The 16,627-nt window shown below is 37.0% G+C and overlaps 1 pseudogene; it reads left to right on the plus strand.

The window, feature by feature from the left end:
• The window catches only part of LOC122353810, a 346,864-nt pseudogene that overhangs the window by 311,653 nt on the left and 18,584 nt on the right, over positions 1–16,627 (plus strand).

Below are 16,627 nucleotides of genomic sequence, written 5' to 3' on the forward strand. Positions count from 1 at the left end.
TGTCTGTCTATCTATCTATCTATCTATCTATCTATCTATCTATCTATCTATCTATCTATCTATCTATCTATCTATCTGTCTGTCTGTCTGTCTGTCTGTCTGTCTGTCTGTCTGTCTATCTATCTATCTATCTATTTTTCCCTTGTCTATCTATCTATCTATCTATCTATCTATCTATCTATCTATCTATCTATCTATCTATCTATCTATCTATCTATCTATCTGTCTATCTAAAGCTCTGTATTGGAGTAAGATAAAGGTTCACTAATCACTGACAGCAAGTGTGTGTTGCTTGTCCTGATTTTTCCAGTTGTATGATCATCCGTCACAGCACCTGCCAAAGTGGCACCACCTTGACCAGACTTTTCTAGAGGAGGGCCACGTGTCCTGGCCACCCCCTGAAGAGACGACACCACTCCAGAGAGAACGGAGAAGGGAATGGGGGCAACAGGTGTGTGTTTTTAATAGTGGCACATAGAGCGCACATTTTTCCCCATCCTCAGTGATGCTAATGACGGACGCGATGTGACATGCTGAGGGACAGGAAGACAGAAGGAATGACTGCTGGTGTTTACAGACTGCCTGGAGAGATCATATATAAATAGAAGTCCAACACAGTTGTTGGAGTACAGCCTCAGAATTATCATTCTTGAAATTTAACTGCCTTGATGATTTACTTCTGTGTTTTGAATCATTATCACATTGCATAGTCCAACGTCCTTTTGGTTGTAAGCTGCCAAAATCAACAGCCAACTCTGCTATTTCCAATCCACCGTACTCTCTTCTTCTTTGACCTCTACATTTACTTTACTTTGCTGTAACTCCTCGTTGTCTCGTTGTCAGTGATCTGCAGGACTTGTGGTAGTGTCATTTTCAGCAATAGTAGCTGTCTTGTATCTGGACTCTGACACTTCAGAAGCTTTCATGCATCTCAGACTTCATAGTGCTTAACTTGGTAGTAGTAACCGTGGTGCTGAGTTTCCTAGTTTGTAAACTATCTGCCTGAATGTGGACTTATGGGGCCCCAGGCCTTAGAAATCCTTGCATAACTCTTTGCTGGGCTTGTAGTTTTTAAGAATTGTCAAGAAACGTGATTGAAATGAAAAACCAAAAAACAAAAAAATATTATTAATTATTATAATTATAATTATTATTGATGAAAATGTACAAAAAAATATTCAAAAAGTCTTTCTAAAGGCTTAATAGTTTATAAAATTATTGTGAATATTTATTAATATTTTTTATTATTAAGTATTGTGATTATGTAAAAATATGTATTATCCCTAAATAAACAGCCTTGACAGAACAAAGAAATTCATATAGGTTTGGAATTACTTGAGGGTGAGTGAATAATGACAGAAATTTCTGGGTGAACTATTTCTTTAAATGCACAATGTCACAGTGACAATAATTTGCTATAATTATTTAATAATTTATAATTTTATGAAAAACAAAAACATGGCAAACAAAATAAATATTCAATAATTGTGTAATGATTAAATGATTATTATATACATTTCATTAAAGTGATAGACTCTTTTAATATAGCACCAGAAATAGTCTTGTTAAATTCAATGCTCTATAAAATTTCAAGTATCTTATAATGCCTTATAATGTACATTATTGTGTAGTTAATATTATAACACTTAATTAATTGATAATAAATTTGGTTATAATTATTTACGACAAGATATAATGTATTGCAACCCACATTATAAACAGTTATAATGCATTATACCCTTTAACAACCCATAATGCATTATGCATGTTTTAGGTGTCTACAGAGATCATATTGAATAGTTAACCACAACTTAGTAAGACTCAGTAAACTGCAACTTTTCTCATGAACCCAGTGCTCTATCCATTGGGTTCAGGGAAAAGTGCAATCCGGGGCAGAGCGGTGTGTGAGAACCGGAGACACCTTTAGCAGGGCTGACCGGTTAAAAATGCGGCCACGGGTTTTGAGGGCCAGCGGTTCCATTATCCATTATCTGAACAAGAGGCTGCGCACACGGAAAGATTTTGCACCGGGCTTTTTCACCGGCTGCGGCATCTCCTAACACCTGCACCAAAGCTCTTTTGTCTCGGTACGCATATGCGCTACGCTGGAGCTGGCCCTACATTTAGGCCAAGCTGTAAAAGAGTAGCTGCCTTTGTACGTGCGAGTTGAAGTAATGGACTGATAAGATCTTGATGACCTCCTCTCCGAGCTCTTTTCTCCATTCTTCTGTCTGTTTGTCTCTCTCTCTCATGTGAATAAGCGAGAACCAGTCCGATTTGGTTCCCCTGGCCTTCCGAGGACACCCCGCTCTGGCAGCCCCACCGAGGCGCCTCACCTCGCCCCGGCGGCCTCCCCTTGGCCCCGGACCCTTTATTGTGGAGGGACTACCTCATGGCGAGGAGGGGTGCGTGTGTGTGCGTGCGTGTGTGTGTGTGTGTGTGAGCTTCCCGGGGGGGTAATCAGGTCTTCGGGCCGCCCCGACAGCAGACATCATCTCTACACTCTTTCAGTATGTGAGAAGATCCCTGTCCCTGCGCCCCGAATGAAAAGAACCCTTTCTTTTCCCACCTCAATCATCCGAAAACCCAGTCTGGTAGGTCTACAGTAACCGGATACGTCCAGAGCCCCCTCCGATAGGAACTACGGGTTGTTTTTCGCTCTCTCTCTCTTTCTGTCTCTCTTCTCGCTCTGGCTTTTTTCCTGAAGTCTACAGAGTGGCGATCGTTTGCAGTGCAGGTGTCTGATTTTCATTAAAATTGCAAATTGAAGTGGATGCCTCATCTGATAAGAAGGGACAACTGGGACTCTCTCTTTCTGTCGCTTTCTGTTTCTCTCTCTCTTTCACTCACTCTCACACTATCAGCCTGCGAGGACAAGCGGGGATGTATCTCACCGCACAACAGTGAACACTCTATCTTGACCAGAAAATGTCTAATCACTGATTAAAGGGAGAGCTCGGCCATTAACTCATCTTCACGATGTTCCAAACCCCGTGTGAGTTTCTTTCTTTTTTGGACGTGCAAAATAACCTGGCAGCTCTGTTTGATATAATAGCCCTATTCAGAAGGTACTCAATAGTTTAAATAACATCTGAGTTACAACTCTTATTGTCAACCTAGTTTCTGTAATTTTATATAGGATTTCAGAGCAGAGCAGTCTTTATGGGATCTTGGTTTACTGGTATGTGTAACATAATTTAACACACATTCTTAGTAAATGACATGCAGCTGATTATTGTAAGCTATATACTAAATATGCGTAATTTCCTGGTTTCAGTCTATGAAATACTGGAGGATATCAGACAAGATAGATTTTTGGGCCGATTTGAATTTTTCTTTTCATTTGTCATTCATCTTTCTAGAAACAAGACTCATGTTTCTGCATGAGTTTGTTGTGTTCAGAATGACTTACTGGCAGTGATCCTCATTTTTTCAGTGCATGATACTTAGGCCCGGTTTCATAGACAGGGCTTAGCCTAAAGCAGGATTAGGCCATAGTTCAGTTAAGCCTTGTCTGTGAAACCAAGGGTTAATTTATTTTTTTAAGCATTTATAATGTTGACAAGTATAAGATGCCTATGATAATATCTACTTTTGGATTTGTTTCAGATTTTAAAAGCTCAATTAAAAATTTTGTGAGCTTTTCTATCGGAACTGGTGTTGCTAAAAGACTCTTAACCGGTTCAAAAACCTATTAAAAGTACGTCTTACTTCTACTATAAGCATGCTTGTTTTTAGAGGAAAAAATATTAGGAAAAGTCAATATGCAAAAACATACAGAAAAGCAAACTAAAAAGGTCAGTAAGTAAGTAAATATTTTTTCATACCTTAGTTATTAGGTGAAGGATGACAGTTTAATTTTTGTGCACCTTTCCTTTCACTATGACAAAAGTATACACATTAATCTGTCTGTAAATAAAGGTGGGAGAGAATGGAGCTTATCCAATGTGAGATATTGTTTTTCGGGAATCTCAGCCAGCATCTTCATCAAAATGAACGAGTGATTTTCCAAAGCACTCTGGTCTAGAGTTGTCTCTCCGTCAATATGTCACACAGCTGTGTGCGTCAGACTGTCCCCTTTCAGTTTGGTTTTGAGGCTAAATGTGGCATTTAGCAGTTTGGGGACAGGTTAGCAACATATAGAAAGAGAGAGAATCCCACAAGCTGGAATGCTGTGGACTGGGAACAACAGCTGTCCGTCCCGCTCTCAGTCTGCAGTGAAATGTCACACCAAATTTCTTTCTCCAAATCTCTAAATTAGCAAAGACGTTTGCTTAGCGTGCAAAGCTTCCCCGTTTGAAGACAGAAAATTACAGCAGCTGTGGCCCATCTTTCTCATTTTCCCTTTCATTCAGATCTCCATGTTTGACAAAGGAATGATCTGAACCTTCAAGCCTGCAGATAAACCACTTTCATGTAAAACTGAACTCAACTCTTCCTGCCATTCCAAGAGTGTCCATAAAGCAATAACAATAGTCCTGCTAATAGTTTTACATTAATATCGCGCTATTCTCACTTAAGCCCTGATTTATGGCTTCACACAGCTGGTTTCAACCCATGTGGTCCGGTTGATCCTGACCCCTGCCCTTTATAGAGGTTTCCGGTTGGTTCTGGTTGGTTTAGCGCATGGACTTTGTACAGCTGGATCTGTCTGCAGACTGCACCTGGCTAAGCAGGTCCTGACAGCCTGTGCGTTCTCACGACATCATGCCACCGCAGTGCACCTGTTAGAGAGCAGGCAGCACATGTGCATTCCAGCATAACGCTGCGGCCCAATGAATCATGCACGGTGAGAATGAGCTTCACTAATGAATCGAAGTGTGAACTTGTGTCATCCTGTCATTGCATATTCAACATCCTGCTTGTTTTAACAAAGTATAGATGTGCATGAACTAATACTACTTTTTAGCGTATTAACAATAACACTTGATATGGCTTGGAAATGAAATAAAGAAATTACCACCTTGTTTTACTGTGTATGCCCCAGTAGATAAATATGGTGCTCACAACAGTAATTTATTTAAAGCATTTAGAACGGCTGCAAAAAACTGCTTAGAGTTGTTCATGCATTTTTCCATGTTAACTTCACCTTACCTTGCCGTGTCATAAAAGGTCACATTATCTGATATTTTTAGCAGACTGGCCTTGACACACAGTCAGGAGGGTCTGCAGGGGTCCACTCTCTCATATCATTCTCAGTTTTACAGTTTTGTTGTCACATGGCAGCAAAATGGCTGACTGCATTAGTGTCTTGTTTTCAATACTTATAACTTATATAAAAATGGTCTACTACTTTTTATTTGTACTATATACAATTGAAGTTCACTTTTGATGTTTAGGATAGAATTTCAGATAATAACCCTTAGAAACATTGTATGATAGCCAATATGTTGAAAACATGCCTAGTTTAGAAAAATAAAGGTCTATTTGCAAAAGAGGGGAAATTGAGTTCTTTAAAGGTGCTGTGTGTAGAATTGACAAAGTGGTTGAACTAGCTATTGCAGTACAAATTCACAATATAGACCCTCCTTTTCAGACTTGACGTACCTGCAGGTTGCCAGATTGACTTCCCAAATGGAAAAGAGCACACATGACGGTTATTGAAGTGAAATAAAATCAAACCAAAACAAACACAGACGATCCGTCCCTGGAGCACACATTTTCAAAGAAGAATGTAGCATTGCTTTTCATATAAACAAGTATGTTAATTAGCATGTTTCTTAAATATCTGCAAACATATTATGGTATCTTTATGCTTAATACAGCATTTTTTCATGAAAAGTCCACTGAGTGACGCTAAAATACAGGATCAATATGTGAACCCTGGCATGGTTTTATTATATTGATATAGGCACATATTTCTGGGTTTTTATTACATTGCTTAAGGCACGTATTGTGGTGGGTTCAGAATTGAAATATCTGTGGACTGATGTAAAAGTTAATGCTCTATCGTGCTGCAAATATGCCCTATGCACTAAACCCAACTCTAAACCTACAAGATAGTGTTAACAAATGCAAAACTGATATAACGTTTGTCGATGCAACCGTGCCGCTTGAAGTTCCTTATACACCGATTTGAAAAGTTTTGTCAAAGTGTAGTTACACAGGATTTGAACCAGAGCTCCTTACATTTTAAGTATGTCTCCGTTCTCCGTCCATGCGTGTGCACATACTTGTAGACTAAACACGTAATATGTATGAGAGACGATATCTAAAGTATCATAAACCCGCACTTTGAAATACGTTTTCAGACCCCCAAAATGTTTCAGTTTTTAGTTGAAAACAGTGTGAGGTAAATGGCCCCTCGGGTGCAATGCTGCCACCTACTGCGCTGGAGTATCAACCAAATAATTTACGATAATTTGATATGCATAACATGATATTCAAATTCATGTATGAACAGCCCTCTTTTGAATCTAGCTCAGTGCTGTACAGCTGCTTTGAAACACTGATACGATTTAAACCCAGACGCTTCTGTGATGCAATGGCAGTTTTTTATTTAACTTTTTGCTTATTGCAAAGTTTCTGTGAATGGGTTTAAAATGAGGCCGGCTAACTGGCGTGGCAATGTCTTGTGAAGTGATGCACGTCCCGTGTAAACATAAACACAGACTCCATCTGTTTGGTGGCTTGCTGTGGTCTGGGAAGCCGAGTGAAACAGAAGAGTTCACACACGGCACAAAGAAACAATTATGGGTGAGCTGGACGGGGGAACAGCGGGAGAGAGGGGAGCGAGCGAGAGATAGTAGAGGTTTGTCTGTCTCTGATGGGACTAAGATGTTCTCCTTAAGTGTCACCCTCTTCCCACTGTATTCAAGACAAGCAGTTAAGCTGTTCATTAAACCTGAATGAACATTCCCTCAAGCACAAGTTCGCATTCACTGGGCCCATATTCAATGAGCTCAATGGAGCAAATGTTGAGTGTTAAAAAAAGAAAAATAAACCGATTAGGAGACTGTTTGCATCTATAGCTTTTTATACTTGAATGATTTAGAAAGAATAATGTAAAGCAAGATGGTAGCGATAATCTAATAATGTGAAATTTTGCCCAATGGGAATAAATACATTTTTTTAGACAAATTAAAAGTAATCTTTATGATGTTTTTAATTCAGCTTTTTATTTGCATTCTAATATATAATAATAAATATGTATTATTTTCAGCAAAATCACTGTAAATCTGGAAATAAACGCTTGAAACAAATTAAAACAAAGAAACATTGTGAAAAATTCATTACTAAATATTAATTTAATGCTAATGTTTATTTATTTCATGAATAGGCTTTTGTGTGTAATTTTTCTTGAACTTTGGAGCACTTTTAAACCATTTTTTCCCCTAGCTGAGCTGATGAGAGACACTTAATTTTTCAGCATGCAGTTTTTTGGAGTAACTGTTTACCTTAAAATTTGTTTTTTGGACCAGCGCTCCTGTCAGAAGGCAAAGTTGTTTTATAATCAATAGTGATGGTGCCAAAGCTTCCAAATAACTCAAACAGGGGACTACGTTTTTGACTTTTCTAAACACTGTTATAAAGCTCTCCCGTCCCTGCGCTGATAACACAGTCGGGCTTCACGCTTACAGTAAGAAACCTCTCATTATCATCATCATTTACCATGTAATTGATGGAAAAACAAAGAACTTGAATTCATTCAACCACAAATTCCTGTGATGTGTTCTGGCAATCGGCTCCTTCCAACACCCTCTGCTGGGAATTACACTTGTCTGGAATATGAGCAAACAGGTCACACTCAAAGCATTCCAAGATTCAGAACTTGGGAGAGTTTTGGAAAATGCGCAGCTGTGTCCAGACGGTCATTAGATATGGACGCCTGCAGCAACGAACAAACTTGGAAAATGAATTAGAGAGTTAGAAACCGATGTGAAGTTTTAATGCAAAATATGAACATATTGCAGTGACAGCAAATATAAATTAACGGTGTGTGTGTGTGTGTATGCATTATTGTTTGAGTAACAGCATTTGCATACATATTTACTGCCACTGAGTGTGTGTGTGTGTGTGTGTGTGTGTGTGTGATATTAGAGCATCAGCATCTGGTGAAGTCTTCTCACACACCAGGTGTGGCTGTTAGCTCTCGTGCTGCATCAGCACATAGCATGGAAATATGAGAGCGTATAATATAAAACACACTTACACAAGCGCACACACTTTGCTTAAATAGCTTTAAGGCTGCAGCATGCCCTTTAAAAACACCTGCACATGATGGATGTAGAGTGGTCAGCATATGGTTGGGTCGATGACAGGATACATGCTTTTTTGTCTGGATTTATTCATTTATTCAAAATGCATTAAGATGCAATTCGTACACGCGACGAAACGTTAGGATTAGCGAGTTTTTTATTTCACGTATGCGTAAAAGTTAAAAATGTCAGGGCGGCACAGATGTAGAGAAGGGAAAAAAATATATATTAATAAGGAAGGTTGTGAATAGAAGTCGCAATAGAAAATTACGTTTAACTTCTTTTATTTCTTGGACAAATGTAATTACGAATCATTTTAATATGAAGTAGTATCAATATTATCGCTAATATTGTTGAATTATAAATGATTTATTGAAATAATAGATAATTTAATCTTTTTATGACAAGGAAGGGTTAGATTTGGTTATCAAAAAGAAAGAAAAACTGTGTAATAACACATCATGTTGAAAATGTATATATATATATATATATATATATATATATATATATATATATATATATATATATATATATATATATATATATATATATATATATATATATATATCATTATATATATATATATATATCATTACAAACTTTTTAAATCTTGTTGAAAATGTACTTAATGCAGGATATTTATAATAAAATTTATAAAAAAATCAATTATTCAAAACAATATAAAACCAAAATTAATAAAGGTACTACATTCCTCAGAACCTTTTAAAATTGTATTTATTCAATTTATGTATCAAGTCCCTTTTTGTTGTCAAAATCTCTTACACATCGAACCGGCTACCGATTTTATAATAACTCATTATATTTACTTCGTGAATTCCAATAGATGTGCTCTGCCCATGGGCTGAAAATACTTAAAAGCCTCAGATCAGTAATGAGAGGAACATACTCAGGAAGGTGACTCGAGCAATAAATTGCATTTGGCTTCCACTTGTCATGCTTTTGACCATGAACGCCCCGCTGGCTTTAACCACACAGCATGCTTTCCACCACAGTCCGGTCTCTGTCATTTCATCGCCTTCGCAAATAACTGGATTTGAGGTTAGAGGCATGTTTATGGTTAAGGAGCTGTTTGTGGGGAGTCTGGACCGAGCCTCTCGCTGTACTTTTAATGTTCTGCCGCATATTTTTTGGTGCACACGACGTACGTCGCACGCCGCATAACAGCATCTACATTTACACCAAGAGCACACATGTCAGGACGAGTTATTGAGTGGCTACTTCTGTACATTTGGCAGCTATTGTGTGTGATTCGACTTTAATAAGCTTGAAGGGTCCAGCTGAGCTTTTAAGCGACGTGCTATGTAGTTGATACGGATCCAACCCAGGGAGATATTAATGAGAAACAAATGCAAGGGGAAAACTTCTGTCATCATTTACTCACCCTCAAGTCATTCCAAAGCATGCGACTTTCATTCTCCTGTGAAACACAAAAGGAGATATTTCGAAGAAGGTTTATGCAGCTATTTTTCATGGCAGTTATAGTTTCCCTATTATGGGCTATTTACCGCACTGCTGTTGATTTTAATAATGCATTAGTAAATGTCGCAATTAATCAATATTAATAAATGAATGAGTTAACTAATCCTAGCGTAAAGTTTTACTATTATTATATAAATTCCGTCCAGTTTTGTTACATTACAAAGTCTTACAAAATTACTTTATATTATTTAGGGAAAAAATAAATAACCATTACAAAGCATTGTCAGTTTTCGGCCAATTACTTCCAGAATTTTCCGTTTCGGCCCAGAATTTTCGTTTTGGTGCATTCCGGTTTTGTCAAACGCAAGTGCCTCCGACCTGGCGAGGAACGCCAGAAGAGGAAGCTGACAGAAAAATGGCGGTTTACTCGTGACCAGATTATTCACGATGCTTCTTACAATTTTTCTTCCTGCAGAGGCTTGTGCGGACGGTTGGAAAACAAGGCCTTGGAGGAGCTGAAACTTTAGCCCCATGTAGATGAGATTCAAACGAGGAGCCTGATTGACAAATGAGTAGAGAGAGTTCGCCCCCTGGTGGACAAGAGTTCTGTTGCCATGCATTATGATCACTCCATTCTGCTCTGGAGGTCCTATGGGAAGAAACCTCCTCATTTGTAGCTTTCGTCGAATCTGAAATATCATATGATTCCATGTGTTTTAAAATCACACATTAATGGTGTTTGCGGGGCTTTATAATAATGTGGGGCTGTCTCCTGATGATTTGTGTGCATCCTGAAGTCAGGCTTAGAGTTGTTTTGAAAGAAAATCAATTGCCTTAGACGTTCTCTTTCCCTCCGCTTGAGTTTTTAGCTGCTGAAATGTGAAAGTTGTTGGTCTAACAGAAATACAGCCGCAGGGTGGTGCCTGCTCTCTCTCTCTCTCTCACACACACACACACACACACACACACACACACACACACACACTAAAATCCTTTAACATACCAAAGCACTTATCTTTTTGTGTGTATCGATAATGGTAACTGACTACATCCATATGTACTGAAAGACTTGCCAAACAACTGCATCCTTTAAAAAATTGGCCAACTCTGTGAAGAATCTAGAGAACAGAAACTGCACTACTTAAAGAACACTTTTTTTTTTTTTTTTTTTTTTTTTTTTTTTTTTTACCAAGGCTGTAAAAATTTTTTACTTAAATACAACAGTACTGTTATTAAATATTATTGTGATTTTAAAATAAGTTATTTTATTAGTAAAAAACACATAACGTAAAAGGTGTCACTTGATATTTCATAATATGGTGATTTAATGCTCGGTTATCATTTTTAATATTATCAGTGTTGAAAAAAGTTGTGCTGTTTAAAATACTGATACATTATTTTCTGGATTATTTTATGAATATAAAAATAAAAAGAAAAGCATTTATTTGAAATAAAGATGTACTTTTTTTTTTTTTTTTTACTTTTGTCTCAATTTTATTTGCCACATTTAATGATTTCATGCCATAATTTGCATAAAAGGGATAGTACACCCCAAAATTAAAATTCTGTCAATAATTACTTCATCATCTTCATCTTCAGAACAAAAATTTGGATATTTTTGATGAAATCCAAGCGCTGTTTTTGACGACAATGTGACTGACACATCCAAGGCCAAAAAGATAGTAAGGACATTGTTCTTACGTTAAAATAGTCCATGTGACATTAGTAGTTGAACCCTAATTTTATGAAGCTACAAGAACACTCTTTGTGTGCAAAAAAAACAAAATAACTCACTTTTTTTGTGTTGCACAGATGAATGAACATCATACTGGTCTCGATGAACATGATGGTGAGTAAATGAAAACAGGATTTTCATTTATCCTTTTAACACCGGCTGAAAAACAGCATGTCAGCGTCCAGCAGATGGCATGCGTGTTCCATGACTGATCTCTCCGTTTGCCGTACTGTCAATTATATCTTGCTTTTGTTTTATCTGAGTGCAATTCAAAGTTCAACATCTTTTCAGTGGATTTACAGTGTGATTCTTGTAGATGTGAGCTGTCGAAGGAATAAGCACTTAGAAAATGAGAACGTCACAGTTATGTCCTTTACGGCGGCGAGAGTGGCTACTTGAGACGGCAAGAATGACAGCACTTTAACAAGCTTTATTAATCTGAAAGACACCGCTTAAGCCAAAGTTGCAAACAAACTGCTTAATACAATGATCTTTTCTCAATCAGCAGATAGCCGAGATCATCCACATCATACAGGTGTGTGTAATAATGTATATGCTACATGATGGGTTTGTAGGTTATTGATGTAGAACAAGGTGTTGTTACTATGGCAACAGGATGCTGTGCTGTGTGTGTGTGTGTGTGTGTGTGTGTGTGTGTAACATCTGTTTGGGCCGAGCTGTTTAGGCCATTGCACTGGCAGCAGAGCTATTTGTCCATATGGAAAAGGAGGATTAAATGATAATCAACATTTTATCTCTTTGCAATAATGTTTAACTTACAGTGACACAAATTGGACTACATACATCTGTATGAATATCTCCGGTCTAAACTTTAGTTTTAATGCATAGTTTGGGCTCAAAAATACAAACACAGCGGTTTCTGTCTGGTTGGTGGGATTTTTTCCAGCCTTGTTCGTTTTAAGAAAAGCCTCTTTAGTTGCATGTATTAAAATCACCAAGTTAATATATTCATATAGTAGTAATTTATTTACACTACAGACTTCCAGTCTTCTAATCCAGAAGTTTTCAACCCTTTTGACCGCAAGGCCACCTAACATAATATTAAAAAAAAAGCATAAATATTTCTTTCAGTACTTTGTGATGTAATCATGATGAAGTGAAGTCTTGTATAGTTTCAGACCATGTTTCAGGGTCTCAAAATCTCTCCCCTATAGTTTTCACTGCGAGCTCAACTCAGCAAACTTCTAAGTGCACTGATGAAGCTTTCGCAGGCATATCTGGATAATTACATGCATTGTGAAACGATGCTCTGCGGCATTATTTCCTGTCACAGCGCGAGCATATGTTGTCAGTCTGACTGCTGTCTGATATTTGTCTGTTCTTCAAAGGGACTATTCCTCTTTGAGACTGATTAAGATGTTTGTCATGCTTTGGAGGGCCCAGAAGAATCGCACTCGCTCGGCATTTCTCATCGGCTGAGGCATGTAAAACTCATTTGTCTGAATCACTGCTGGATATCAACCGATAGGACGTGTATCTTATGGCAGACTCAGGGTCCCCCCCCTTTCCCTTTGCCTATGACAGACGTCTTATTAATGAGTCCTCCTCAAACTCCAGACTAAAAACCCCGGTCCTTATCAACATCATCAAAAACGAGCGTTCTGTCATCATTTACTCCCCTTTCAAACCTATATGACTTTCTTTCTTCTGTGGAACGCAAAGGAAGACATACTAAAGCGTTTTTCACCATAAAATGAGGTCTGGAACAACACTGGACTAAAATTTCATTTTCGGGCGAAGTGTCCCTTTAATCAAGACAGTGCATTTTTTTTCCCCGTGACACTCTTCGGGCTCTCTTCGCTCCGCCAGTGTGTTCTGACATTTGTGCAATTCCATGCATAGTTGAGTAAATGTCATTTTGTGCGGATATAAAGTGTTTTTCAACATTGAATTACGGGGCAGTCTGACATGTACAGTCTCTGACAGGCGAACGCTTCGAGAAAAACATGTTATTCTTTCCTCATGTCAACAACTGAAAACATGATGGAACTGTTTTATTAACCTCGGTATTGCTTTTGTCCCCTCAACCCATTTTTTTTAAGCCCTTGCGCAGCTGAGAAACATAGATATATCTAGTATAAATGATAGCACGTGTCTATTAAAGTGTGCTTTCAGTGGAAACATAAACTCATGTTACCTGATCGGACAGGTAGTGTGACTAACAAATCAATGAAACTTGTCTTTGTGATTGATTTTTTACGATAAAATAGCCTTTTGATGTAACTAAAAAATTAATTCTTTTATTTGACAAGGACACACTAAACTGATCAAAAGCGATATTAAAAGCTATAAGATTTCGAGGTGAATAGGGGAAAAAATTAACTACTAATAGTTATCGCCTATTATCGTTATTAACTAATAGTTGATTGATTACATTGATAATTCTCAACATTTTTTGTATTACAAGTTTTCTAAATGTAAGGTTTAAATATGTATTTAATGTAATTTGCATACATTTCTGGAACAAAAATCTAAACACTGAATGAAATCAAAATTCTTATATTTATTTTATTTCTAAAAAAAAAGATTATACAGAGGGAATTTCCATAATTCAGAAAATACACATGGGAAAAATATATATTTTCCCTTTTTTTGAAGATATAGACACAAATAAAATGTACAGTATATGGCTTACAGTTAGGTTTGTGGCTCAGTGTAGGAGAAAAAAACTCATTTTGAGAAAACGGCCTTTAAAAAGGTGCACTGTAATTGAAATCTACTGACAAAAATAGTTCAAGTGCTATAAAAGAAACACTTAGCAGCGTCTTTCTGATGTTTTCTTTCCACTAGTCTGAAAGAACACTTTTGAAAAACCAGAAAGTCCATAATCTCAAAAAAAGCAGTGTCTCCCCTCAAATACACCCTTAAATTTACCAAACAATCCTGAAAATATCGCAGTTTTCATAAAGATATTAAGCAGTTTTTAAATAAGAAAAATATTTCTGAGCAACAGATCAGCGTATAAGAGTGATTTCTGACTGGAGTAATGATGCTAAAAAAAATCAGCTTTGCCTCACAAAAATAAATTCCATTTTCAAATAGATTATAATATAAAACAGTTATTTTGATTTGCAACAATATTACACACTATTAGCCTTTTTATTGTATATTTAATCAAATACATGCAGCTTCGGTGAAAAAAAAAATCATTTTTTGTCAAAATTTTTTATTTTTTTGGCAACTTTTAACACAGCTCTGCCGAAATATGACATTCTGCATGGTCAGTTGTTGTATTCTGTGCAAATTGTACTATTAAATGGCATGGTGTTATGTCTTTTTCTCACACAATTCAGATCAGTATTTCAATATCACAAAAATAAATGGCATTAGGATGCTAGAAGACCCCTCTGCTTTGCTTTTCAATGTTCTGATTACCCGATTGTATTAATTTATTGATTGCGGTAATTACACCATCCTGCTTTTCAGCTAACAGCTAGTCATCGACTAGTCATTAACTAAACTAGCAATCGTTAAGTCCAGACAGCTAAACAAGTTCACACGGCTTATTCAATGCAGTTGCGCCCTTCACGAGCATCATATCCCCACATGCATTACGTGCTGCGTCTGCATTCCTGTCCTCAGCTCTAACGGGACATCGACGTGACAAAAAAATACCACTGTCCAGAACAAGAACAAATGAAAAACTTGGTTTCGGGATTGACAGAGACAGATATTGCTCTGACTCAAAGGGAGAACCTGAACGGCAAGTGTACTTTAGGCAGGCGCAAAGGTGTAAAGAAAAAAATGATATGCTCGCTTGAATAATTAAACAGCCTCTCTCTCTCTCTCTCTCTCAGAGATCAATCAATGACTTTACCCGACCTACAAGGTCTTCAGATCTTCCAAGTTTAAAATGAAGCGTAAAACGCCTATCGCAGGCGAAGGGTGGTCTGAAAGTAAAATCGCATCACGATAAATAAAACAACTCCCTTGGTTTTTTTTTGTACAAAGCAGTACTTGCTGTGAGACAAAGCAAGCATTCATAATAAGCGACGCAGACCGGTCGGCGTCAGCTAGGGAGCCGGATTAAAGGTGTGCTTATTTCCTAAAAGGATTTTGACCTCTGTGTCTCTCTGACAGGAGGAATCATTAACCACTCGAAGCGCCGGCCGCTGCTGCAGCCCCTCTGATGCAAATTTCATGTCAAAACATCAAACGCGCTTCTGATCAAAGGTCATCTCCCCTTTGTGTAGGTGTTTGATAGCAAAATTTCTATTTCATCTCCAACTGTCATAGTGCGTTAGAGTGCTCGAGGAGACAAGGGAGGCTCTGCGCTCCGAGCGTGTTGAGCATGAGTTGAGAGGAACGAGAAAATGCTCTTTTTGGGGTGTTGGTATGAGAGGTTTGTATTTTCTAAAGTGTTTGCTTTTCCAGATAACCGACTTACCATATGAGGGCAGCAACCGAATGATAACTTATAAAGCAATATCTTTGCAATTTAAGGTGGGTAAATCTGTGGGGTTTTTTTTTTTGTCCTGTTGCAATACAGTCTCTGCAATAAACTCCTCATCTGTGTGTGTGTGTGTGTGTGTGTGTGTTACGACATAGCCCACAACTTAAATTATTCTGCCAGGTTTACATTTATGTGCTTGTGTTTATTCGTGGGCCCTAAAAGGACTAATATCACACAAAAATTGCACAAATTAACAATCATAAATTGAGTGAAAACATTTTATTGGTAAATACTAGAATATTTGTATAATATAATAAAAAACTAATTATTAAAAATACTAATATATATATATATATATATATATATATATATATATATATATATATATATATACACACACACACACACACACTAGCATTCAGAATTGGGGTATTAAAAATATTTTTATAGTGCACAAAGTTGGATTAGTCTCTTCCAAAACAATGTTTTTCATGGTTTAAACACATGTATTATATAATTTGTGAAAATAAATGTTTCTTGAGTAGCAAATTAATATATATCATGGGATGCTAAATATTCAAAACAATTTTATACTGTAATATTTCACAATATTCATCTATAAATAATCATATATAAATCATATATCAACTATATATAAAAAAATATATATAATATATATATATATAGTTTGCACAGATCATTTTTGCAATAAATTACTTTATCAGCGAATGTATATACTGTATATCTTCTACATACAAATATACAGATTCTCCATATTTCCTAAGTGTTATCCCATCTGGACATATGAAGAATCCCATCCCAGTGTTCACCAGGTCTTCA

This window comes from Puntigrus tetrazona, chromosome 11 (assembly GCF_018831695.1).
Source record: "Puntigrus tetrazona isolate hp1 chromosome 11, ASM1883169v1, whole genome shotgun sequence".
In the NCBI taxonomy this organism is placed as follows: Eukaryota; Metazoa; Chordata; class Actinopteri; order Cypriniformes; family Cyprinidae; genus Puntigrus; species Puntigrus tetrazona.